Here is an 8,596-nt window from a genome sequence, read left to right as displayed (position 1 = left end):
GTCTAAAAAAAAAATCTCCTGTATTGGCCAAGAACTCCCTGGAAAAAAAGTTACGTTTCTTTTTTCTTTTAAATTTTTTTTTGACGTTTATTTATTTTTGAGACAGAGAGAGACAGATCATGAATGGGGGAAGGTCAGAGAGAGAGGGAGACACAGAATCCGAAACAGGCTCCAGGCTCTGAGCGGTCAGCCCAGAGGCCGACGCGGGGCTCGAACTCACAGACCGCGAGATCATGACCTGAGCCGAAGTCGGCCGCTTAACCGACTGAGCCCCCCAGGCGCCCCAAAAGTTACGTTTCTTGACACCAGGTGATATCCTCAAAGCGTAACCTTCGTATTATAGTGGAGTAGATGGAATCGTGTTCAGTTGAGTCTCTCTATCCAAAAGGGATGCTCACGTACCTAAAAGAGAAAAAGGAGCAGACTGGATAAAGCTCCCGAAACAACGGGCAGAGGGTGTCAGAACTGAAATCGCTGTCGGTGCGCCTGGGAGAAAGGGGCGTGGCTGGGAATGGACTTCGGCTCAAGACAAGGAAGGACCTTCCAGCAGTTAGAGGTGATGCGGTGGCCGCAGGAAGCAGCCCAGGCTGGTGGGGATCCCAAAGTCAGACGACCGGAGTTTGCATTCTGGTGCTTTCCAGCCACGTGACCTCGGGCAAGTGTTACTTGGCTCTTCTAAACCTCAGTTTCTTCACCCGTGGAAGGAGATAAGGACTCTCTCGTAATGTTATTCTAAGAACTAAGATAACGCGCGTTTAGTGTTTATGACAGCGTCCGGCACAAGGCAAACCTTCCCCCACTGCTGTTATCTATGGTGACTGTCCATGGGGACCAAGTACCTTGTGGCCCGATGTCCCCGCAGAATGTCCACGGTCACTAAGGGGAAGAGTCACAGAACTGTCTGCTGTGTGGTTAGCAGGTGTTGTACCGACACCAGCAGCCCAGGAGTCCAGAGGGGACATGTGGAGAGGGTTCCGTGGTCGATCAGTCTGACCAACGTCGGAACAGTCCAAGTTGAACGGCTTCTTGACCCCGTGACCTCTCTGCGCCCTTCATATACTACCTTGAATTTTAAATGCCCTGTCATGCTTGGCCACAGAGCCCTTTCTCACGGAACATCCTGAGAGAAGAAAAAAACACCGAATCAGATGACTTTTGAGATTCCTTCTGACTCTGGCATCTGAAAACGTCGTGCATTTCAAATGCAGTGATGTTTAACACGATACTGTTTATTGAGCATTTACCACGAGCCAGGCACTCGTTTAAGCACTTTATTTTTATTTTTTTTTTTGATGTTTATTTTTTGAGAGATTGACAGAGCATCAGCAGGGGAGGGGCAGACAGAAAGGGAGACACAGAATCGGAAGCAGGCTCCAGGCTCCAAGCTGTCAGCACAGAGCCTGACACGGGGCTCGAACCCACGCCCCGTGAGATCATGACCTGAGCTGAAGTCGGACGCTCAACCGACTGAGCCATCCAGGCACCCCATAAGCACTTTAGAGACCTAAAGCCACAGGATTCTCACAGCCACCTCAGACATCATCCAGCATCCCTTTGTTACACGTGAGATACTGAGACTGAAGGGAAGCCAGTCGGCCCAAGGTCACAGAGCTAACACTGGCGGAACCAGGAATATCCCCGGCCTGCTCCCTCAAAGCCCTACTCTAAACTCCGAGACCGTACGTGAGCAAAAACTGATTTTTTGTCTATCACTGGGCTGATGATGAACACTTAGAGAAGAAAGCCAGCGTGGGGCTGGCATTATAGGTAAGAGGGAAGGAACACGGCTCAGCAGCCAGGAGTCTCGGGACCCGAAGACTTGCCCTGCAATTTTAGATGGCACGACCTTTGTCCTGACCGGCATCCGAGCCAGCTGTCCCTGCCAGGTCGCTTTCAGGTCGTGAGGAGCAGTCACTGGGACCGAGGGCTAAGAGGAAGGGAGAGGGTCGTCTAGGGCCACAGGCTTTCTTTCCCACCGCTAGAGACGTCCACGGCCGATGAGCAGCGAGGCCCCAGGTCTGGGTAAGACGCCACATTTGCCCCTTAACCGCCTGCTTCATCCCAGACCACGTCAAGCGTTTGGTGGGATTCCTCTGCTCCCTGGCTCCCCTCGCCGCACCCCTGCTTGGTAACGAGGGGCTCCTTTCCAGGCAGGGCCGTGAGAACGAATCCTCACAGGTGAAGGCTGAGCCTCTGGAGAACTGGCGTCTCGGCTCAGCTACGCAGGACGTCGAGGTTCGTGCGCGGACGGCGTCCACCCTGCCGTGTGGCCCCGCTCTGGCCTGCACCCTGTGACTGTTTCAGACGCGCGGTCGTCTGCTGGCTCCCCAGCTCATGGGAGGGGGCGCTTGAGGGCCTGAGCCTCCCGCGGGCCACGACGTGGGTTTATCATCTTTGCTTCTCCAGCACTGGCGGCCAGAGACCGGACAGAAACCCGGTGCTGCAGGCGACGCCTGGTAAACCCGGCCTGGAGGGCCCCAGGGTGGCTCCTGGAAGCCTGCTGCCCTCGTGTGGCCACCGTGACCAGGAGCTAGCAGAACGGGAAGGTCAAGGCAGAGGGAGGCCCTGGAGAGGCCGGAAGAGCATGTGGTCCAAGGACAGTTGAACCAAAAGCCAGCCACCAGAAGGGAGCGGTGGCCCTCCTGACCTTTTGGTTCGGGACCCCTGTGTGCTCACGAGCGTTACTGAGGACTCCAAAGGCCTTCTGTAATGTAGAATAATTCTGTCCTATTTAGAAATTACACCTGAGCCTCCTTTTAACTTAATGATGTATCGGTTCCTTTTAAAATAACAGTAACATTTGATGTTAACATAAATAACAAATAGGGCGCCTGGGTGGCTCAGTCGGTTGAGCGTCCGACTTCAGCTCAGGTCACGATCTCACGGTCCGTGAGTTCGAGCCCCGCGTCGGGCTCTGGGCTGATGGCTCAGAGCCTGGAGCCTGCTTCTGATTCTGTGTCTCCCTCTCTCTCTGCCCCTCCCCTGTTCATGCTCTGTCTCTGTCTCAAAAATAAATAAACGTTAAAAAAATTTAAAAAAAAAATAACAATAACATTTGATGTTAACATAAATAACATATAGGGCTCCTGGGTGGCTCAGTCGGTTGAGCGTCCAACTTGGGCTCAGGTCATGATCTCACGGTTTGTGGTTTCGAGCCCCACGTCGGGCTCTGTGCTAACAGCTCAGAGCCTGGAGCCTGCTTCGGATTCTGTGTCTCCCTCTTTCTGTCCCTCCCCCACTCATGCTCTGTCTCAAAAACAAATAAAAAATTTAAAAAACATAAATAACATATTTATGAAAATGACTATATTTTATTTTTTAAAGATTTATTAAGTAATCTCTACACCGAACATGAAGCTCAAACTTACGACCCTGAGATCAAGAGTCATATGCTCCATTGACCGAGCCACCCAGGTGCCCAGAAAACGACTATATTTTAATGAAAAGAGTGGCATTTAGTGACATTTCTGCAACTCTCTTTAACAGAACGCATCGTCTCACAGAAGACAGCGGGATTCTCCTACCTTTCACATTCGATGCCTTGTGATGCTGCGTCATGCAGCTTCTGGAAAATTCTAGCTCACACCACTCATGTGAGGAGAATGAAAAGGGCGAAGAGGGTCTTAGCATTGTCATGACACAGTTTGGACTTGGTGGTCCCAGGACCACACTGAGATCTAACCCCAATTCTGGGTTCTCTTCCGTTGGCCCAAGAGCCCAAGGTGGGGGCAGCCGGGAAGGGAGGCAGCCAGGTGATGAGGCAGCCCCATGCCCGGCTTTCCTTTCACCCCGACTCACTGGCTTTCAGGCCTAGAAGCAGCCCAGACCTCTGCCCCGAGAGGAAACTTCTGCAGGAACAGGTGGTAGAGCCTTCAACCTTTTACGTTATTTATTTTCTTAATGTATATTTATGTTTGAGACAGAGTGCAAGCAGGGGAGGGGCAGAAAGAGAGGGGGACAGAAGATCTGAAGCAGAATCTGTGCTGACAGTGGTGAGCTCAATGTGGGGCTCGAACTCACACACTGTAAGATCATGACCTGAACCAAAGTCAGACGCTCCAAACACTGAGCCACCCAGGTGCCCCATTCCCTTGTATGTTTAAAATAGCTACACTGATGGGAGACCAAAAAAGCTGGGGAAGAATGTTGGCTGAGTCTGATACCTCATCAGAGACAAGAGTCTGAGGGAGAGGAGTGCCTGTAAAGAGCACAGGCCCCATGGCCCCCTCGTCTCCCTCGTCAGGCTGCCCTCCAGGGAGGTAGGTGCTAGAGCCCCAGACATCATGGGAGACCTGCCCCCTCCTGCTGGAGACCCCAGGCTCTCAGAGGTCCTTGTCCTACCGAGGCACCAACACTCAAGAGCAAAGGCAGCTGCATGATGCGACAGGCAGAACTCAAGACTCTCTGGGCTTCCTGTGGCCCCCATCATGGGCACAGAAGCCCGCAGAGGGGCAGGGGGTAGGGATGGAGAAACTGAGACGGCCCCATGCTTGGGACAGGGGGATATGGTGTGGATCCTATGGTCAGAGATCACCTCAGTCAAAACCAACGTAGACCAACGAAGAACAATCCAAAAAGGAAACTAAGAAAATCATGCCATTCACATGAGCATCAAAAAGACTAAACCACTTAGGAAGAAATTTAACCAAGGAGGCAAAAGACCTGGACACTGGAAATGGCTGGAAAAAAAGGAAAGATGACACAAATAAACAGAAAGACATCCCATGTTCATGGATCAAAGACTTAATAATGTTAAGATGTCAATTTCGTAGAAACAATGTACAGACTCCATGCAATCCCTATCAAAATCTCAACGGCATTTTTGGCAGAAATAGAAAAAAGCATCCCAAAATTCAACACCTCAAGGCACCTCAAATAGCCCAAACAAAACCATCTTGAAAAAGAAGAACACGCTTCCTGATTTCAAACTTACTACAAAGCTACAGAATCAACACTGTGGTGCTGGCATAAAGACAGATTAATGGAACAGGACGAAGACCCCGGAAATGAACTCATGTGTGGAAGGTCAAATGATATTCGACAATGGTATCAAGATCACTTAACTGGGGCTCATGACACCTTGCTTAGCCACACGCCCACGGGATACAGCAGGGATAAAAATTAAGCCGTGAATGAAAGTTCGACTAAGCCATATTAAATTAGGGTTCGTAAATTTCATGCCAGCCACCGTGCGGTCACACGATTCACCCGAACTAATAGACCCACGGCGTAAAGCGTGTCATAGAGGAACCCCACGCTACAGTTAAACTTTTACTAGGCTGGCAAAAGCTACAGGTAACATACAACTATAGCATGAAAGTAACTTTAACACCTCCGACCACAGGATAGCTAAAACCCAAGCTGGGATTGGATACCCCGCTATCCTCGGCCCTAAACTTAGCTAATTAAACAAATCTATCCGCCAGAGAACTATAGCAACAGGTTAAAACTCAAAGGACTTGGCGGTGCTTTATATGCCTAGAGGAGTCTGTTCTGTAATTGATAAGCCCCGATATACCTCGCCACCCCTTGCAAATCCAGTCTATACACCGCCACCTTCAGCAAACCCTAAAAAAGGAAGAAAAATGAGCACAGGTATCTTAACATTAAAAAGTCAGGTCAAGGGGCGCCTGGGTGGCTCAGTCGGTTGACCGTCCGACTTCAGCTCGAGGTCCGCGAGTTCGAGCCCCACGTCGGGCTCTGTGCTGACAGCTCGGAGCCTGGAGTCTGCTTCAGATTCTGTGTCTCCCGCTCTCTTTGCCCCTCCCCTGCTCATGCTCTCTCTCTCTCTCTCTCTCTCTGTCAAAAATAAATAAACATTAAAAAATTTTTTAAAAAGTTAGGTCAAGGCGTAACCTGTGAGGTGGGAAGTAATGGGGTACGTTTTCCGTGCCAGAACACTTTCCATGAAGTCCTTATGAAATTAAGAACCAAAGGAGGATTTAGTAATAAATTGAGACTAGAGAGCTCAATTGAATCGGGCCATGAAGCACGCACACACCACCTGTCACCCTCCTCGAGTGACAAAACCCAAAGACGATCTATTCGAACCGTAAAAAACGCAAGAGGCAAGTCGTAACAAGGTAAGCATACTGGAAAGTGGGCTTGGATAAAACGAGACGTAGCTTAAACAAAGCATCTGGCTTACACCCAGAAGACTGCATATCAAAGTGACCATCGTGAGCCAAAACTAGCCCAAACAACCACACATTCAACTAACGTAAAACGATAAATCAAAACACTTGGTTAATTCTTGAAAGTATAAGAGATAGAAACTTGGCGCCACAGAGAGAGGGCCGTAAGGGAAAGATAAAATAAAAATTAAAAGCGTTATACAGCAAAGATTACCCCTAGTAGCTGTGGCGTGATGAATTCGCTAGAATAACCGAACAAAGAGAACTTAAGCCAGGCCCCCCGAAACCAGACGAGCGCCTCTGAACACTCTTTACAGGATGAACTCATCTATGTTGCAAACTAGTGAGAAGATTGGAGGTGGAGGTGAAAAGCCTCACGAGCCTGGTGACAGCTGGTTACCCAGAACAGAATTTTAGCTCAACTGTAAACTTACCTAAAAACCCCCAAATTCAAACGTAAGTGTAAAATATAACCTGAAAAGGTACAGCATTCTAGAACCAGGATCCAACCTTTTTTAGAGAGTAAGCATAAACGTCAACCACAGTCGGCTTAAAAGCAGCCATCAATTAAGAAAGCATTCAAGCTCAACAACGAAAACGTCTTAATGTCAAAAATATGCAACCGGGGCACCTGGGTGGCTCAGTCGGTTAAGCGTCCGACTTCGGCTCAGGTCATGATCTCGCGGTCCGTGAGTTCGAGCCCTGCATCGGGCTCTGTGCTGACAGCTCAGAGCCTGGAGCCTGTTTCAGATTCTGTGTCTCCCTTTCTCTGACCCTCCCCCGTTCATGCTCTGTCTCTCTCTGTCTCAAAAATAAACGTTAAAAAAAAAAATTAAAAAAAAAATATGCAACCAACTGCTAACTTAATACCGGGTTAATCTATTTAACAATACAAGCAATAATGCTAATATGAGTAGCAAGAAATATTTCTCCTTGCGTAGGCTTCGATCAGAGCGGATAACCACTGATAGCTCAACAAGATAAAAAGAAAAAACTAAACGTCAAACCAATTGTTGGCTAACAGTTTAGGTTGGGGTGACCTCGGAGAATAAAATCACCTCTGAGTGATTTAGGTCTAGACCAACCAGGCAAAAGTACAACATCACTTATTGATCCAAAATACTTGATCAACGGAACAAGACCCTACTGGTCTCCGCTGGCCGTGATGACACCACACTTGTCGCCCAGGGAAGAGACACGGTGCCCACCGATTCAGGATTGGGGAGCAAATCTGCCTGGAGGGGATGGGGGCCCTTCGAAGAATGATTTCCACTGACCTCAAAAAATGACACAGATCCATTCTCTTCTCTCTCCCGCCTCGCCTCTGTGCACTTAGCTCCGTGCAGGTGGGAGCACCGGAGGGGAAAACAAAGAACAAGACAATTATCGATGATGATTTCCTCGAACTGCCGAACCGACCAAACCAGACCGCGGTGCTCCGTTCTTGTCGTGAGATCCACACGCCTGACGGTGTGTGTCACCAGGAGCCTAAATTAAGACAAGGCCTCTCCTGATTTAACCGATTTGTTACCCTCCACTAGGGCCCGCAGGTACTTGTAGACACAGCAGCCTGAGTGTTTTATGGATTCCTTCACACCTGGAGTCACAGGGACGCGGGGTGGCTGTCTGGAGTCAGAGAGGCTCCCTTTCCCTGCGGGTGGCCTCTGGGGGCCCCGCACAGACACCTCTGACCAGCTCCGCACTGCTGTTGGCTTTGCCACTGGGCTTCTGGAAGCTTCTGGACATTCTTCCAGTGAACCGGACTCTGAGCCCCTTGAGACCTGGGTCTCCTCGTCCTGTATCTCCACGCTGCCTGGAGCCCACCCAGTACGGGTAAGTTCTCTGGCACGAATAAACTAACTCGCTCCTGAAATCAGAGCAGATCAGGTCCATCCAGAAGGGTCTCTGTCCGGGGTCCCAACAGAGTCCCCCTCTGCCCGCACCAGCGCCTCCAAACTACCCTCAACACACAGGACCCCGTCGATAGGGCCGAGCCAGGGACGGTGAGCGGAAGTCCCCGGCGAGGGGCCAGGGGTCCCGCCTTCCCCCCTCCCAGACTTGTGTGGGGTTCCTCCACTTTGGTCTACAAAGCTCACTGCCGTCGTAGCTAATGGTTTGAGCCGCCTTGTCGTGGCCTCCTAAAATCCGTGAAAATGCCACCAGGTCACCTTCACCCAGCTGCAGATCACAAGCTGGCAAATCACTAGCATGTTCTACGTCCTTCGCTTTATGAACATCCGACACGCAGGCCCAGAGAGGCCCAGAGAGGTTACCGGCCTCTGGTAACAGAACACGAGTCGGCTCGCTAGGCCCCAACCTCCATACGTTGTATCGTTCTCGCTCTGCTCTTGGCAGACGCTGTAACCACGGCCGGTTCCCGTGTGCGATCCCGGACGCGGGGCTCAAACCCACGAACCGTGAGATCAGTGACCTGAGCCAAAACCAAGAGTCGGACGCTTAAC

The 8,596-nt window shown here is 50.4% G+C and overlaps 1 long non-coding RNA gene across 1 annotated transcript; it reads right to left on the bottom strand.

Annotated features, from left to right (window-relative positions):
- Nucleotides 1-249: 249 nt before the first annotated feature.
- Nucleotides 250-7,545, bottom strand: LOC122212160. The gene is made up of 3 exons (XR_006199041.1): nt 7,412-7,545; nt 541-1,120; nt 250-402 (listed from the first exon to the last, which is right to left on the bottom strand). It is a non-coding gene; the product is annotated as an uncharacterized LOC122212160 (long non-coding RNA).
- Between the last annotated feature and the right edge of the window lie 1,051 nt (nt 7,546-8,596).

Source organism: Panthera leo, chromosome F3 (assembly GCF_018350215.1).
Source record: "Panthera leo isolate Ple1 chromosome F3, P.leo_Ple1_pat1.1, whole genome shotgun sequence".
NCBI lineage: Eukaryota > Metazoa > Chordata > Mammalia > Carnivora > Felidae > Panthera > Panthera leo.
Note: the sequence above shows the minus strand (reverse complement) of the source record. Positions and strands in the feature narration are given on the sequence as shown.